The following is a 16,680-nucleotide window of genomic DNA, read 5'->3' as shown; positions in this document are numbered from 1 at the left end:
GTTTAGGACATAAGGTACTTGGCTGGGGGCCCAGAGAGATAGCACAGCGGTGTTTGCCTTGCAAGCAGTCGATCCAGGACCAAAGGTGGTTGGTTCGAATCCCGGTGTCCCATATGGTCCCCCGTGCCTGCCAGGAGCTATTTCTGAGCAGACAGCCAGGTAAGGATCACAACAATAACAAAAAAGTGGGATTATATACCACTGATCAGAGTAAGTAGAAATGATAATTAAAAAAAGCTCTCCCATTTCCCAATGAATGAAGTTATTATCTTGAACTCAAAATTGAGAAATAACAAAATAAGTGTGTACTTTAGAGATAGAGAACTAATGCCAAAATAATTCATTATAAAAGCTGCAAGTGGACCAGAGAGATGTTCAGAAATTTTTCATGCATCATCCATTTGGCAAAAGCTAATATCCAAGATATTAAAACTTATAAAAACATAACTTACAGGGCTGGTGAGGTGGCACTAGAGGTAAGGTGTCTGCCTTGCAAGCGCTAGCCGAGGAAGGACTGCAGTTTGATCCTCCAGCGTCCCATATGGTCCCCCCAAGCCAGGGGCAATTTCTGAGCGCTTAGCCAGGAGTAACCCCTGATCATCAAACGGGTGTGGCCCCCCCAAAAATACATAACTTACAAACAACTTACAAAACTTAACAACAAAAAATAAACCCCACCCCAAAATGGAGAACATCAGACAGATACTTCACTAAATTATTTATATGTAGCCAACAAGTGCATAAAAATGCTTACTGTTTTTTTCCACTGAAATTTAAATCAAAATGACAGTGAGATATCTCATATCACTGAGACTGGCTTATATTAAAAATGACGAGAAACAATCAGTGATGGTGGGGAAAGAATGAGCCTTCATTTACTGTTATTGTGAATGGAAACTGGTAAACTATGGTTGAATGAGGAATCAGTATAAAAATTAAAATGATGGGGTGGGAGCAGTGGCATAAGGGGAAAGGCACCTGCGTTTCTTGCGCTAGCCTAGGACGGACCAGGGTTCGATCCCCCAGCGTCCCAAATGGTCCCCCAAGCCAGGAGCAATTTCTGAGTACATAGACAGGAGTAACCCCTGAGCATCACTGGGTGTGGCCCAAAAACAAAAAAAAAATTAAAATGATAACTACCATGTGATCCAGCAAAACCTCTTCTAGATAGCATGCCAAATAACAAGAAAAATGCACTAATTCAAAAATATATAGACATATATTCATTGCAGTGTTATTTATAATTGCCAAGATCAAAAAACAAAGCAAATGCTCATGACAGAAGAATGTGTTAAGACTTTGTGTCACAGGAGATGTAGGGCTAGTTCAACAGACTGGAACATAGGTCTGGTGTCCTTGAAGCCCAGAGTTGAAACCCTGATATTACACAAGATCTACTCTCTTGTCTCTGTCTCTCTTTATTCATGCACAGAGAGAAGTCATGTATAGACAGAACAAGATGGTGATCATTTATAATCAAAGAGAGTCCTCACCATAAGCCATCTTTGAAACTTCCAGAAGGTAAGAAAATAAATTTTATTTTCTTTTCATTTAAGATATCCATTTCATTATAATGAAAATAACATCACCAATGAAGCACTTTAAGAATATTAATAGACAATTAATAATAATACCTTTAATATTAGACCTTTAATAATAGACCTTTAAACATATTAAAATTAGGGGCTGGAGAGATAATACAGAGAGTATGGTTCTTGCCTTGCATGTGGCTGAACAGATTCAATTCATGGTATCTCCTATGATCACCTAAGCACCACCAGTATTAATTCCTGATTGCAGATACAGGAGTAACACCTGAGAACTTCTGGGTGTGCCTGCCAATATTTATTTTTATATAAAATATTTAAGCACCTTGATTACAAACATGATTGTAGTTGGATTTCAGTCATAAAGAGAACACATCCTTGACCAGTGCAACACACCTCCCTCCTTCCCAACCCCTGCCTGTATTGGAGACAGGCAATTTACTTCTCTCACTCATTAAGATAGTCATGATAGTTGTTAGTTTAGTTATTTCTCTAACTGCACTCACTATTCTTTGTGGTGAGCTTCATATTGTTAGTCCGTCCTTCCGGTCCTCATCTCTATTGTCTCTGGACACTATTACAATAATTTCCTTAGTTTTTCTTAAAACCCATAGATGAGTGTCTATCTCTCTCCCTCTGACATATTTCACTCAGCATAATAGATTCCATGCTCATCCGCGTATAGGAAAATTAACTGACTTCATCTCTCCTGAAGACTACATAATATTTCATTGTGTATATGTGCCATGGTTTAATTAGTCATATATCTCTTGAAGGGCATATTGGCTGTTTCCAGATTCTGGCTACTGTAAATAGCACTGCAATGAATATAGATATGAGGAAGAGATTATGAGCCGGTTCTTCCAGCCCTCATATCTATTGTCTCTGGGCATTAGTACAATAATCTCCTTAATTTTTCTTAAGTCCCATAGATTAGTCTCTATCTCTCTCCCTCTAACTTATTTCATTCAGCATAATAAATTCCATGTACATCCACACAGAGGAAAATTTTATGACTTCATCTGTCCTGACGACTGCATAATATTCTATTGTGTATATTACCACAGTTTCTTTAGTCATTCATCTGTTGAAGGGCATTTTGGTTGTTTCCAGAATTTGGCTATTGTAAATAGCACTGCAATGAATATCAGTATAAGGAAGAAATTTTTGAGTTGTATTTTTGTGTTCCTACGATATATCCCTAGGAGTGGAATAGCTGGATCATATGGGAGCTCAATTTCCAGGTTTTTGAGGAATCTCCATACCAGCAGTGAATGAGACTTCCTTTCTCCCCACATCCCCACCAGCACTGATTGCTCTTGTTCTTTGTGACGTGTGCCCATCTCTATGGTGTGAGATGGTACCTCATTGTTGTTTTGATTTGCATATCCCTGATGATTAGTGATGTGAAGCATTTTTCCTGTGTCTTTTTGGCCATTTGTATTTCTTTTTGAGGAAGGGTCTGTTCATTTTTTCTCCCCATTTTTGATGGAGTTAGAAGTTTTTTTCTTGTTAAGTTCTGTTAGTACCTTGTATATTTTAGATATTAGCCCCTTATCTGATGGGTATTAGGTAAATAGTTTCTCCCATTATGTGGGTTGCTTTTGTATCCTAGGCATTATTTCCTTTGAGATGCAGAAGCTTCTCAGCTTAAAATAGTCTCATCTGTTTATCTCTGCTTTGACTTGTTTGGAGAGTGCTGTTTCCTCCTTGAGATGCCTTTAGTCTTAATCTCAAGGAGTGTTTTACTTATGTGTTGCTCAATAAACCTTATGGTTTCAGGCCCGATATCAAGGTCTTTAATCCATTTGGATTTGAACTTGGTACATGGTGTTAGATGGGGGTCTGAGTTATTATTTGCAAGTGGCTAATCAATTGTGCCACCACCACGTGTTGCAGAGGCTTTTCTTTTTCCATTTTGGATTTCTTGCCCCCTTTATCAAAGATTAGTTGATTGTATGCCTGGAGAACATTTTCTGAATATTCAAGTCTATTCCACTGATCTGAGGATCTGTCTTTATTTTAATACCATGCTGTTTTAATAACTACTAATTTGTAATACAATTTAAAATTGGGAAAATTAATGCCTCCCATATTACTTTTATCAAGAATTTCTTTAGTTATTCATGGTGTTTATTGTACCAAAAGGATTTCAGGAGTGTTTGATACACTTCTTTGAAGAATGTCATGGGTATCTTTAGAGAGATTGCATTAAATCTGTACAATGCTTTGGGGATTATTGCCATTTTAATATTAATCCTTCCAATCCATGAGCAGGATATGTTCCTTCCCCTCTTTAGTTAAGTTGACTCCAAGATATTTGAGTTTGTGTGGCACTAATGTGAATGGAATTATTTTGGGGGTTGTTTTGGGGGGATTGGGCCACACCTGGTGACGCTCAAGGGTTACTCCTGTGTAGGGGACCATATGGGACTCTGGGATCAAACCACGTCCCTCCTCGGCTAGCTTGGGCAAGGCAGCTCCCTTACCACTTACGCCACCGCTCAGGCCACTGGGATTGTTTTTTTTAATGTCCATTTCTTCTCTATAATTATTGGTGTATATGGAGGCGAATGAATTTTGCATGTTAATTTTGTAGCCTGCCACTTTGCTATATGAATCTATTGTTTCTAAAAACTTTTTGGCAGTCTTAAGGGTTTTCTAAATATAGTATCATGTCATCTGCAAACAGTGAGAGCTTGACTTCTTCCTTTCCTATCTGAATGCCCTTGACATCTTTTTCTTGCCTGATTGCTAGGGCAAGTACTTCCAATAATAGGAGTGGTGAGAGAGGGCAGTTTGTCTTCACCAGATTTTAGAGGAAAGGCTTTTAGCTTATCTTCATTGAGAATAATATTTGTCATTGGCTTGTGGTAGATGGCCTTGACTATAGTGAGAAGAATCCCTTTCATTCCCATCTTGATGAGGGTTTTTATCAAGAATGAGTGTTGAATCTTAATGAATGTTTTCCCTTCATCTATTCATATGAGCATATGGTTTTATTTTTCTTTTTGTTGATATGGTGTATCATGTTGGTTGATTTATGAATGTTAAACAATCTTTGCATTCCTGGAATGAAACCTACTTGGTAATTGTAAATAAACTTATTTTTATAATACATTTTTATTTAAGCACCATGATTACAATCATGTTTGTAGTTGGGTTTCATTCATAAACAGAATACCCCCTTCACCAGTGCAATATTCCCACCAATTTGAAGCTCACCACAAAAAGTGGTCAATGCTGTTAGAGAAATAGCTACATTGGTGGTGTGAATGACCTTCTTGATGAGGCATTGTATCCTGTTTGCCAGAATTTTTTGAGGATCTTTGCATCTATATTTATCAGGGATATTGATCTGTAATTTTATTTTTGGCAGCATCTCAGTCGGATTCTGGTATCAAGGTGAGTTGAGCTTCATAAAATTTATTTGGAAGTGCTCCTGTTTCTTGAATGTTATGAAAGAGCCTGAAAGGGATTGGTAGTAGTTTCTCTTTAAAGGTTTGAAATAATTCATTAGTGACCCGATCTGGACCTGGGCATTTGGATTTGGGAAGACTTTTGATTACCACTTTAATTTTCTCAATAGTGATGGGGCTGTTTAGATATGTTACATCAACCTTATTCAACCGTGGAAGGTTATAGGAGTCCAAGAATTTATCCATTTATTCTGGGTTCTCATGTTTCATGGCAGAGTTTCTCAAAGTAGTCTCTAAATACCCTTTGAATGTCTGCAATATCTCCAGTAATCTCCCTTCCCTTTTCATTTCTAATCTTGTTTATCAAGTTTCTCTCTCTCCTTTTCTTTGTGATTTTTGCCAGTGGTTTATCAATTTTGTTTATTTTTTCAAAGAACCAATTTTTACTTTTGATGATCTTTCAGACTGGCTTTTGGATTTCCACTGTATTGAATTCTGCTCTAAGGTTTGTTATTTCCTTCTGCCTACGTATTCTGGTTTGTTTTATTGATCATTTTCTAATTTTATAAGCTGTGTCATTAAGCTATTTATGTAGGCCCCTTCTTCCTTCCTGATATGTGCTTTCAATGCTATTAATTTTCCTCTCAGTACTGCTTTTGCTGTGTCCTATAAATCTGATCATTTGTATCTTCATTATCAGTTGTTTCCAGAAATGTATTGATTTTCTCTTTGATCTCATCTCTTACCCACTGGTTGTTCAGTAATAAGCTGTTTACTTTTCAGGTGTTAAAATTTTTCTTTTGTGTCACTTTTGTAGTTCATGTCTAATTTCAATGCCTGTGATCAGTGATGGTAGTCTGCACAATTTCTATCCTCTTGATTTTATGGAGGTATGTTTATGGGCCAGCATATGGTCTATCCTGGAGAATGACCATATGCATTGGAATAGAATGTGTATCCATGTTTCTGGGGATGGAGTGCCCTATATATATGTATATGTATATGTATATGTATATATATGTATATATACATATATACACTATATAAACTATATATAGTAGTCCACTTACTTCCATTTCTCTTTTCAGAGCTAGTATATTTTTGTTGGGTTTCAGTCTCATTGACCTATCAAGGGATGACAAGGCAGTGTTGAGGTCTCCCACAATTATTTTGTTGCTATTGATATTTTCTTTCAGATTTGCCAGCAATTGTATTATATTTTGCTGGTCACTCATTGGGTGTGTACATGTTTAGGAGTGTGATTTCTTTCTGTTGTATATATTCCTTGAATAATATGAAATGCCATCTTGGTCCATTGCAACTTTCTGAGTCTAAAGTTTGTGTCATCTGATATTAATATGGCCACTCCAGTTTTTTTTTTTGTTTTTTTTTGGTTTTGGGTCATACCCGGCAGTGCTCAGGGGTTACTCTTGGCTCTACACTCAGAAATCGCTCCTGGCAGGCTCGGGGGATCATATGGGATGCTGGGATTCGAACCATCGTTCTTATGCATGCAAGGCAAATGCCTTTCTTCCATGATATCTCTCCTGCCCCATATTCCAAATTTTTAAGGGTGTTGTTTGCTTGGATGATTTTCCTCCAGCCTTTGATTTTGTGTCTATATTTGTTCTGACAAATCAGAAGAATAGTGGGCAGCAGAAGGTCGGATTAATATTTTTCCATTTAGCCAGTCTTTGTCTCTTAACTGGTGCATTTAGTCCATTGACATTGAGAGAGAGAATTGTCATGGGATTTAGTGCCATCTTTGTATAGAAGTTTGGTGTGTCTGTTGGTCTGTCTTGTCTTAAAATAGACCTTTCAGGTTTTCTTTAAAGGCTTCTTTTGAGCCTGCAAAGTTTCTAAGCTGTTGTTTATCTATGAAGCTATGAATACTTCCTTCTGAAAGTGAGTCTGGATAGGTGCAGTATTCTATGCAAAGCATTCATTTCATTGAGTTGTATCACTATATTCTGGTTTTTAGGGTTTCTTGTGACAGGTCTCTGTAGATGTTAAGGATGCTCCTTTGAATGTAATTTCCCTTTTTGATCTTGCTCCTTTCAATATTCTATCACTACCTGTGGGATTTGTCACTGTAACTAGGATGTGTCTTGGGGTGCTTTTCTTTGGGTCCCTTTTAGCTGGTACTCTTTGGGAATGCAGGATTTGGTTCTATGCAATCTTTATCTCTGGAAGTTTCTCTGCAATGATATCCTTGACTGCTAATTCTTCCTGGAGATTTTTTTCCTGGGTCTCTGGGACAACAATGTTCCTTACATTGTTTCTGTTGATCTGATCAAAAACTTCTATTTTCATCTGTTTACATTATTTGAGTAATTTTTCTATTGTCTTATTATTTCTTTTTTTTCTTTTTTCTTTTTTTTGATTTTTGAGCCACACCCGGTAATGCTCAGGGGTTACTCCTGGCTATGTGCTCAGAAGTTGCTCCTGGCTTGGGGGACCATATGGGACACCGGGGGATCGAACCGCGGTCAGTCCAAGGCTAGCGCAGGCAAGGCAGGCACCTTACCTTTAGCGCCACCGCCCGGCCCCTTATTATTTCTTATATGACTTTTTTACCAGTCTCTTCTGCTGTATGGAATTGTTATGCATCTCATCATCGAGGTTACTGATTCTGTCCTCAGCTGCTGTTACCCTTTGGATAGGCTTTCCATTGAGGTTTTCAATTCGTCTACTGATTTTTTTCAGACCTGTTATTTCAGTTTGGAGTTTTCTGATTTTTATCTACATATCCTCTTAATTCTTATTTGTGTTCTATTCAACTCTATCTATGCTTTCTTTGAGTTCTATGAACATCCTCCATATTTCTTCTCTAAATTCCATACCTGAGAGACTAACTAGGTAGTCAGATCATCAGAGTTGCCATCTTCATTTTCTATGCCTAACATTGGCCTGCATTGTTTCCCCATTGTCACACTTGTATTGTGGGTTTTTCTACTTGTTATAGTGGCATTTATTGGCTAAAAGATGCAGGAAGACATGAAGCAAAGAGGAGCGACCTTGTTCCTCTGGCTCCACCCTTTGTGGCAGGACTGCTCACCTTTGATGAAGAAGAGCCCTCAGGGAACAATGGTGGAGAGGATCAAAATTTCAGGCCGTAGGAGAGCAGAGAGAAGGCCCAAGACATCTGCCTTGTTTCAAGTCACACAGCAGAATCCAGCTTTACCGTCTGTGGGTGGGACTGCTCACCTCTCATGAAGAAGAACCCTAGGGGAACAATGGTGGAGAGGATCAAAATCCTAGACTGCAGAATAGCAGAGAGAAGGCCCAGGACATCTGCTTTGTTTCATGTCACACAGCAGAAACCAACTTTACTGTCTGTGTGGGACTGCTCACCTCTGTCGAAGAAAAGCCCTTGGGGAACAATGGTAGAGAGGATCAAAATCCCAGGCCACAGGATAGCAGAGATAAGGCCCAGGACACCTGCCATGTTTCAGGTCACATAGCAGAAAACCAGAAAATAAATTTTCTATCGTTCAGTCCACGGTCTGTAGGATTTTGTTTCAACAGTCTGAGCAAATTAATATACAATCCTTGGATAAATATTTGCCTTAAAATATATAAATTTATTTTGATTTTAAAGTAAAATAAAATTGGTTTTTGGGCTATATGTGGCTGTACTCAGGACTGATTCTTGGCTCTGCACTCAGGGACAGTGCTCTAGGAACCTTATGGGAAGTTGGGCATCAAACCTGAGTCTGCTGAATGCAACCCAACTGCTCTACTCACTACTATTTCTCCTGTCCCAGACTATGATTTTAAAAGTAAAAATTTTAATTTTGAAGGAAATTACTTCAAACATTATTTAATACTTATCAATCAAATATGATAAAAGTATAGATATATTTTCAGACATGCACAATTTCAAAGTAACTTATCCTGTTAGTCCTTTCTCGGAAACCTAGATATGTTTTATGAGAATAATGTAGCAAACCAAAATAGAGGAAGGATAGATTTCAGTAAAAGCAACATCTAATATAAAAGGCAAATATTCCAGTACGAAATCAAGGAAGTTCTTGGAATATTAGCCATATATTAAAACTGAATGACAATCTCAAGGGATGGATTAGGATACAAAAACTGATCAATTGCTACTTTGCTTGACTACTGAGAGTAACTTTATGCCTCCATTAGTAAGTTCACTACTGGTTTATTTATGAATACAAAAATATTAAACAAAGTAAAAATAGACAATAATAAATTTCAGGAAAAAGCAAAAATACCAGTAAAGGTTAATAAATATATAATATATACTAGTTTGTATGTGACCAATCTTCCTGAATACTTAATATTTTATTCCTATAAAATGGGCACTGATATTATTATCATTATTATTATTATTATTGTTATTATTATTATTGTTACTCCTATTCTAAATATGGGTATGTGAGACAGAGGTGAAGATATTTGCTCCAAATCACAGTTATTAAATGATAAAACCCATATTTGAAGAATAGTATTTTCAATGTTGATGCACTTGACTATACCTTCTCATGGCTTAATTGTAAATAATATTTACATAAACATAAGCATTTGAGCGTTAATTTAGTAAAAGACTGTGAATAGCAATAATTATTGCACGATTATAGGTAATAATTTTGTGAAAAGTGTGATTTCTTGTGTAGTGTGAGATAAACGACAGCAAAATTATAGGAAGGAATCGCTGATACATAAACATTAAAGATTAAGAAATCTAAATATAAACAGATCTATGAAGGTCATATGAGAAGAAATATCTTTGAAAGTGTTTGTCTCTGAGTAGCAGATCAGGGGTACTTAAGATGAAGTTAATTTCTACTATTTTTTATTTATGAGATAGCTTTTCATTCTATAGCTGTGAAAATTATATTTTTACAAACTAGATTTTACTTTGTACAGCATAGTATGCAGTAGCTGCAGACAGCAAGCAGCCCCATTGTTAGTTTATACTGACTGTGGCTAGTATGGGCTGTCCTAAGGGCCGTTGGAGACAATCCTTTGTAGTAGGCATTTCTATCTGTTCTCATGCTGGCCCTGATTTCAGGCTTTAAGCAGATATGAAAGGGGCCTTTGGAAAGCACCAAGACATAATAACCAGGGTTCACATTGGTCAAGTCATAATGTTCCTCAACACCAATCTGCAGCACAATGTCTTATGATTGAGGTTACATGTCCTCAAAAACATGCCAGGTTAGTTTCAAGAAGGGAGATTTTTACCAAGTTTAATGCAAATGAATTTGAAGACAGGGTGGCTGAAAAGAGGCTCATCACACACGGCTGTGTGGTCAAATACATCCTGAAATATTGTCCTCTAGATAAATGGAGGCACTGCCCTTCTGACATCCTCTCCTAAGTTCCTTCTCCCCACCCAACCTTCACAGCTCCACCTAAACCCACCATAATAATTCCTGCTTCTTAATCAAAACTAAACTAAAATAAATTAAAATAAATAAAATAAAATAGATTTTAAAACTGACCATAGAATAAAACTACAAATGTGTTGCAAGTGTACAGAAAACTGTAAGACTGTTATGTATGAATGTGTCATTCCTCCCCTAATCCAAATTATTTATTTTGTTAATAAGATTGTTAAATTTAATTTAAAATAGTGACTTCCAAAGGTATGGATATTTGAGTTTTAAATATATAATATTTTAGTACAAAACCCACTTCCAGAGTCAACTTTCCTCCACCAGTGTTCCTAAATTCCTTAGTCTGCCAACTTAACAAGCAACATTTTAAAGTTTAGTGGTTTTAGTTTGTATTTTATAGCTATACAACAATCTGAATACATGTAACATCTACAAACATTGCACTTAAGATGGAGAAGACAGTGCTTTGTTAATGTCTCCACAATATTAATGGAAGAAATATAAGGAGATCTGTTATAGTATTTTGGAAAGACTATACTGTTTCATTTCTACAACCCTCTCTGACTTCCTAGAGATTCTGTTTTGAGGTTTCAATCTTACTTTGATTTCCTGTGCCTTCAACAAGTCCTTTCTTCTGAGCTCTAGCACCATGAATTCCAAATGAATGCTGAGCATCTCAACTTGGAAATCCCACAAACTCATATTCCAAGAATTTATTCCCCTCTTCCCTAAATCTACTTCTTTATGTTTGAAAATAAAAGGAGAATAGAAATAACAATGCTGCTTCCTTAATCTGCAAATTCATATTGAGCTCTTTCCTGTCACTACTCTGCCTAAAGACAAAATCAGTTCATGCCATTCCTCCCAAATGGAACTTTTACTCAAGATGAAGCACTACACTTTCAATTTCAAAAGCCTATGTTTAGGACTGGAGAGATGTACAATAGGTAGGCACTTGCTGGGTCTGCGACAATCCTAGAGTAAGATTCTGTAGATTTGGAGCTACTCATACACAGAGCTTTTACTGAAAGATCAGTGAACTCTTCCTAACATCTAAATATCTTCAACAAATGGTGTTAGAAAAATTGGATAGACACATATTAAAAATACTAAATTAGAATTGTACCTCACACCACTTATAAATGTAAATTCAAAGTGGATTAAAGATCTTGAGATCAGACTAGAATGCATAGAAAAAAACATTGGCATTACTCTCCAAAACACTAACCAAAGAGGTGTCTTCAATGAGATGACCACAGTGGCAGAGAAAACAGAAATGAAAATAAATAAATAAGACTACACAGGGGTCAAAGCGATAGTACAGTGTGTAGGATACTTGCCTTGCATGTGGTCAACTCAGGTTAAACTCCCAGCACCATATATGGTTCCCTGATCACCTCTAGAATTTATTCCTGAGTGCAGAGCCATTAGTAAATTCTGAGCACTGTTAGGTGTGGATGGAAGAAAGAAGAAAGAAAGAAAGAAAGAAAGAAAGAAAGAAAGAAAGAAAGAAAGAAAGAAAGAAAGAAAGAAAGAAAGAAAGAAAGAAAGAAAGAAAGAAAGAAAGAAAGAAAGAAAGAAAGAAAGAAAGAAAGAAAGAAAGAAAGAAAGAAGAAAGAGAAAAAGAGAGAGAAAGAGAGAAAGAGAGAAAGAGAGAGAGAAAGAGAGAAAAAGAGAGAGAGAAAGAGGAAGAGAGGAAGAGAGGAAGAGAGAAAAAAGAGAGAAAGAAAGAAAAAGAAGCATCTACATAGCAAAAGAAAATCAAGCTATAGGAAAATACTACACACACTGAATGAGAGAAAGTATTTGTGCACAATCCAAGTAAAGGGTTGATATCCAAGATGTACAAAGCTCTCACAAAACTCAACATAAAAAAATCCGCAACTCCATTTATAAATAGGTCCAGGAGATGAACAGACACTGTCCAAAGAAACATTTACAATGGGCATATGAAAACGTACTCAAAGTCACTCATTGAAAAAATGTAAGTCAAAACAGCACATATCATAAAGTATGGAAACAGCCAGTATTGGAAGGGTTATCGTGAGAAAGAAACCCTCATATACTGTTGGTAGGAATTTCTTCTGGTTAAGCCTCTCTGGAAAATAAATGGAGATTTCTCAAAAAAATAAAAATATAAATCCCATTTAATACCACTTCTTGGCATCTATTGCCAAAATACAAAAACATTAATTTGAAAGTATTATGCACACATATGTTCATTTTTACACTTAGTACAATAGCCAAGATATGGAAACCATGCAAATATCCAAGTATATATAAAAGAATCAAGAAGTGTAGTATATACACCATGGAATAGTTTTAATAAAGAACAAAACTATGTAATTTGCAGAAACCTGGATGGATCTAAAATATATCATGCTGAGTGAAATAAGGCAGGAGGAAATGAACAGATACATAAGGATCTCTCTCATATGTGTCATATGTATCATAAAGATACATAGCAAGGTAATAGCAAAGGACCAAGGAGAGAACTGATTCACACAACTTAGTTTGTGGTGGAGTGTAAAATAAAAATCCAAGACTTGTGAGATAACCCCAGGCACCATATTTCTAAACCCCATGTGGCCTGGGCTGAAGAAGCAGGATAGCGGCAAAGAAATAATAAACCAAACCAGTCACTCCAGGACATTGAGACTACAGGCATATTCAAGGAGGAAACTGCACTCTCCAAGCAAGTGAAAGCAGAGATTAACAGATGGGAATATATTAAGCTGAGAAGCTTCTGCACCTCAAAGGAAATAGTGCCCAGGACACAAGAGCCACCCACTGAGTGGGAGAAACTATTCACCCAATACCCATCAGATAAGGGGCTAATCTCCAAAATATACAAGTCACTGACAGAACTTTACAAGAAAAAAACATCTAATACCATCAAAAAATGGGGAGAAGAAATGAACAGACACTTTGACAAAGAAGAAATACAAATGGCCAAAAGACACATGAAAAAAATGCTCCACATCACTAATCATCAGGGAGATGCAAATCAAAACAACGATGAGATACCACCTCACACCACAGAGAATGGCACACATCACAAAGAATGAGAATAAACAGTGTTGGCAGGGATGTGGAGAGAAAGGAACTCTTATCCACTGCTGGTGGGAATGCCGTCTACTTCAACCTTTATGGAAAGCGATATGGAGATTCCTCCAAATAGCGGAAATCGAGCTCCCATACGATCCAGCTATACCACTCCTAGGAATATACCCTAGGAACACAAAAATACAATACAAAAATCCCTTCCTTACACCTATATTCATTGCAGCACTATTTACCATAGCAAGACTCTGGAAACAACCAAGATGCCCTTCAACAGACGAATGGCTAAAGAAACTGTGGTACATATACACAATGGAATATTATGCAGCTGTCAGGAGAGATGAAGTCATGAAATTTTCCTATACATGGATGTACACGGAATCTATTATGCTGAGTGAAATAAGTCAGAGAGAGAGAGAGAGAGAGAGAGAGAGAGAGAGAGAGAGAAACGCAGAATGGTCTCACTCATCTATGGGTTTTAAGAAAAATGAAAGACATTCTTGCAAAATAATTTTCAGACACAAAAGAGAAAAGAGCTGGAAGTTCCAGGTCACCTCAGGAAGCTCACCACAAAGAGTGATGAGTTTAGTTAGAGAAATAACTACATTTTGAACTGTCCTAATAATGAGAATGTATGAGGGAAATGGAGAGCCTGTTTAGAGTACAGGCGGGGGTCGGGTGGGGAGGAGGGAGATTTGGGACATTGGTGATGGGAATGTTGCACTGGTGATGGGTGGTGTTCTTTACATGACTGAAACCCAAACACAATCATGTATGTAATCAAGGTGTTTAAATAAAATTAAAAAAAGGAAAGAATGATCATGGTGTCCATGGCCTTTCGCCTTGTGCTCTCTCCTGAGTCAAAACAAACAAACAAACAAAACAGAATTCCTCTTTATTTAAACCAATTCTCAATACCAGGAGGGGGAAGGTTGAGAGAGAGAGTGAGAGAGAGAGAAGTACAGTGGGCTTTTACACATCAAAAGAAGAAGTTTCAGGAAGGAGGAAGCTGGGGCTCACCTTTGTTTGGGGTTGATATTTGGGTATTGTGTTACAGTGGAGGGCTTAAAGAGATGGGTGCTGGGGTTCTTGGAGTTGTGGGAGTTATGGATACAGGAGTTATGGGTGTGGTGTTATAATTATGTGCATGAGAAATCATTATCAACTTTACCGTAAATTACAAAATCTCAATCAATAAAAATAATTCTCTCTCTATTCTCTAAAAATTCTATTTTAGCCTCAGTATTTCACAAGTGAGAACAAGTACCCATAACTCCACATTCTGGAGAATCCTACAACTCTTTCTATTACATGCATGATCTTTCTTGCACTTGCACTTGCACACACTTATTAAAGAACACAGAGGTGCCTGTCTTACATATAATCTAGTTCTTATAGATGGCACACTGCAACTAGCAAATTCTAAGATCTGCACTTTCACTAAAGTGTTCAAGCTGTTCAGACTCCACAAAACTTCTCTGCTCATTTCCCTACCCCTTAAAACAAAAGGCAACTATGTTCTCTTAGTTAAGAATATTATTTCAGGCTCTAGGGAAGAGTGGATGCACATATGGAAGACCAAAAAGTCTCTAACTTCTCAAAGCTTTCTTCTCAGTTACATGAACAACATAGAATTTTGAGTAATAAGCTCTCTGTTCCCAGTACTGTCAATACTTTCTAGATTGTGGCTACGGAAGTAATAAGAAAGTATTGTAGCATTTGTAACAAATGTGCACAAAAACTGAAAAAAAATTTAAAAATGAAACAACAAATTCTTTCTGATATTAGAATGACAATTAAATAGAGTTGGCACCCAGACATAGACAGAGATGTACCATGTGTAAAGCATCATCACAAATTGGATTCCCTAGGGAGCAAATTCTAAGACAATTATTGAAGTGTAGGGGGTGTGTTTGGGAGATCTTTTCGTACAAATACTTATGAAAGGAAAGACAGGAAAGACTTTGGTATGAAAAGAAGAACAAACCAAGTTTTAGTGCATTATCAATAGAATGTCTTGCCAAAGCCTATAGGGAATTTTGAAAATAGAATGAAACTTGAAGCTATCTCCAGTTAGGTCTAGAGTTATGCCTATGTATCAATGAACCAAATTTAAACTATCCCAAGAATGGACCAAGAATACATGAATAAACTACATGTCTTCAGCTGATGCAATCCCTATAAGGAATTCCAGGCCTCTGAAGTTAATTGCTAAAATGAAGTCTAGAGAGGATAGTTTGCTGTCTACCATATCTCTACCCCTTGAATGTCTCATATTTACTTCATAAAAGTTCTCAGGTAAGTTTTTTCCAGTACTCTGGTGGACCTCTCTTATTGGGAAAAGCTAGAATGAATTATAGCCCCCAACACTATAGCTGTTCTTAAAACTGAAAATTATCATCTTTGTTCTTCAACTATCGATTATATATTTCATCCCACTTGTTTTGGCAGCTACTGTGCCCTCATTCCTGGTCACCATAGAGTTCTCAGACTGGAACTGCTATTCATGCTGATGCTCAAATATTAAGCCTTACCAATGTATGAATAATTCATGTGTTCTCTTTCAGTTAACCTGAAAAAAAAAGCATCTGCCACGAGGCCAGTAATGTGACTCAAATCACAGAGTGCATATCTTGAATATGCAAGCCCCTGAATTTGATGCCCAGCGTAACACTCAGGCATTTTCTAGTTCCTGTGAGAACCACTGAATGTGCCATTCCTGAGGATGGACATTTGTGTACTGAAGGTCATGGAAGATATGTTGAGACTATATAGATATCTGTTCTCTTTAGTCAAACTTGTGATTAAATGTGTGATCCCATGTATAAAATTTGCATATTGTTACATGTGGCATGCTTTCAACAGCAGAGATACTTAGAATGGCAGGAAGTCTAGTTTTTTATTGTTATTGTTGGTTAGTTTGGGAACCACATCTGGCTCAGGGGTATTTTTGTCTCCATGGTTCCACTAATCTAACTTGAGTCTCCTGCATGCAAAGCCTACTGAGATGTATACAGCCAAAAAAGTATTCCTATTCTGTAGGCCAATGGCAGAACTGCTTGGAACTACAGCCAGGACCTACTATAGGGTTTCTCTTATTTAACCCTCCCTCAAACCTGTCAGATTTTTTTGTCACCCAGTATATGTGTTGAATCAGTGATTCCATGTATGAAATGTGCTACTTGTACAACCCAAAGAAGTCTATAAGACATTGAGCTTAATCTCTTTTGGGAAAGGTGAAAAATAAAATAACTTGTCCTTTACTTTTTTTTGTCCTTTACT

The 16,680-nt window shown here is 37.0% G+C and overlaps 1 protein-coding gene and 1 pseudogene across 2 annotated transcripts in view; one reads left to right on the top strand and one right to left on the bottom strand.

The window, feature by feature from the left end:
- ARMCX1 (armadillo repeat containing X-linked 1) overlaps positions 1 to 16,680 on the bottom strand; it is a 46,809-nt gene that overhangs the window by 13,525 nt on the left and 16,604 nt on the right. The gene's annotated exons all lie outside the window — the stretch shown is intronic.
- Positions 9,857 to 9,959, top strand: LOC125999673 (uncharacterized; annotated as a pseudogene).

Source organism: Suncus etruscus, chromosome X, assembly GCF_024139225.1.
Source record: "Suncus etruscus isolate mSunEtr1 chromosome X, mSunEtr1.pri.cur, whole genome shotgun sequence".
NCBI classification, from domain to species: Eukaryota; Metazoa; Chordata; class Mammalia; order Eulipotyphla; family Soricidae; genus Suncus; species Suncus etruscus.
The sequence above is the reverse complement of the archived record's forward strand: the minus strand, read 5'-3'. Positions and strand labels throughout refer to the sequence as shown.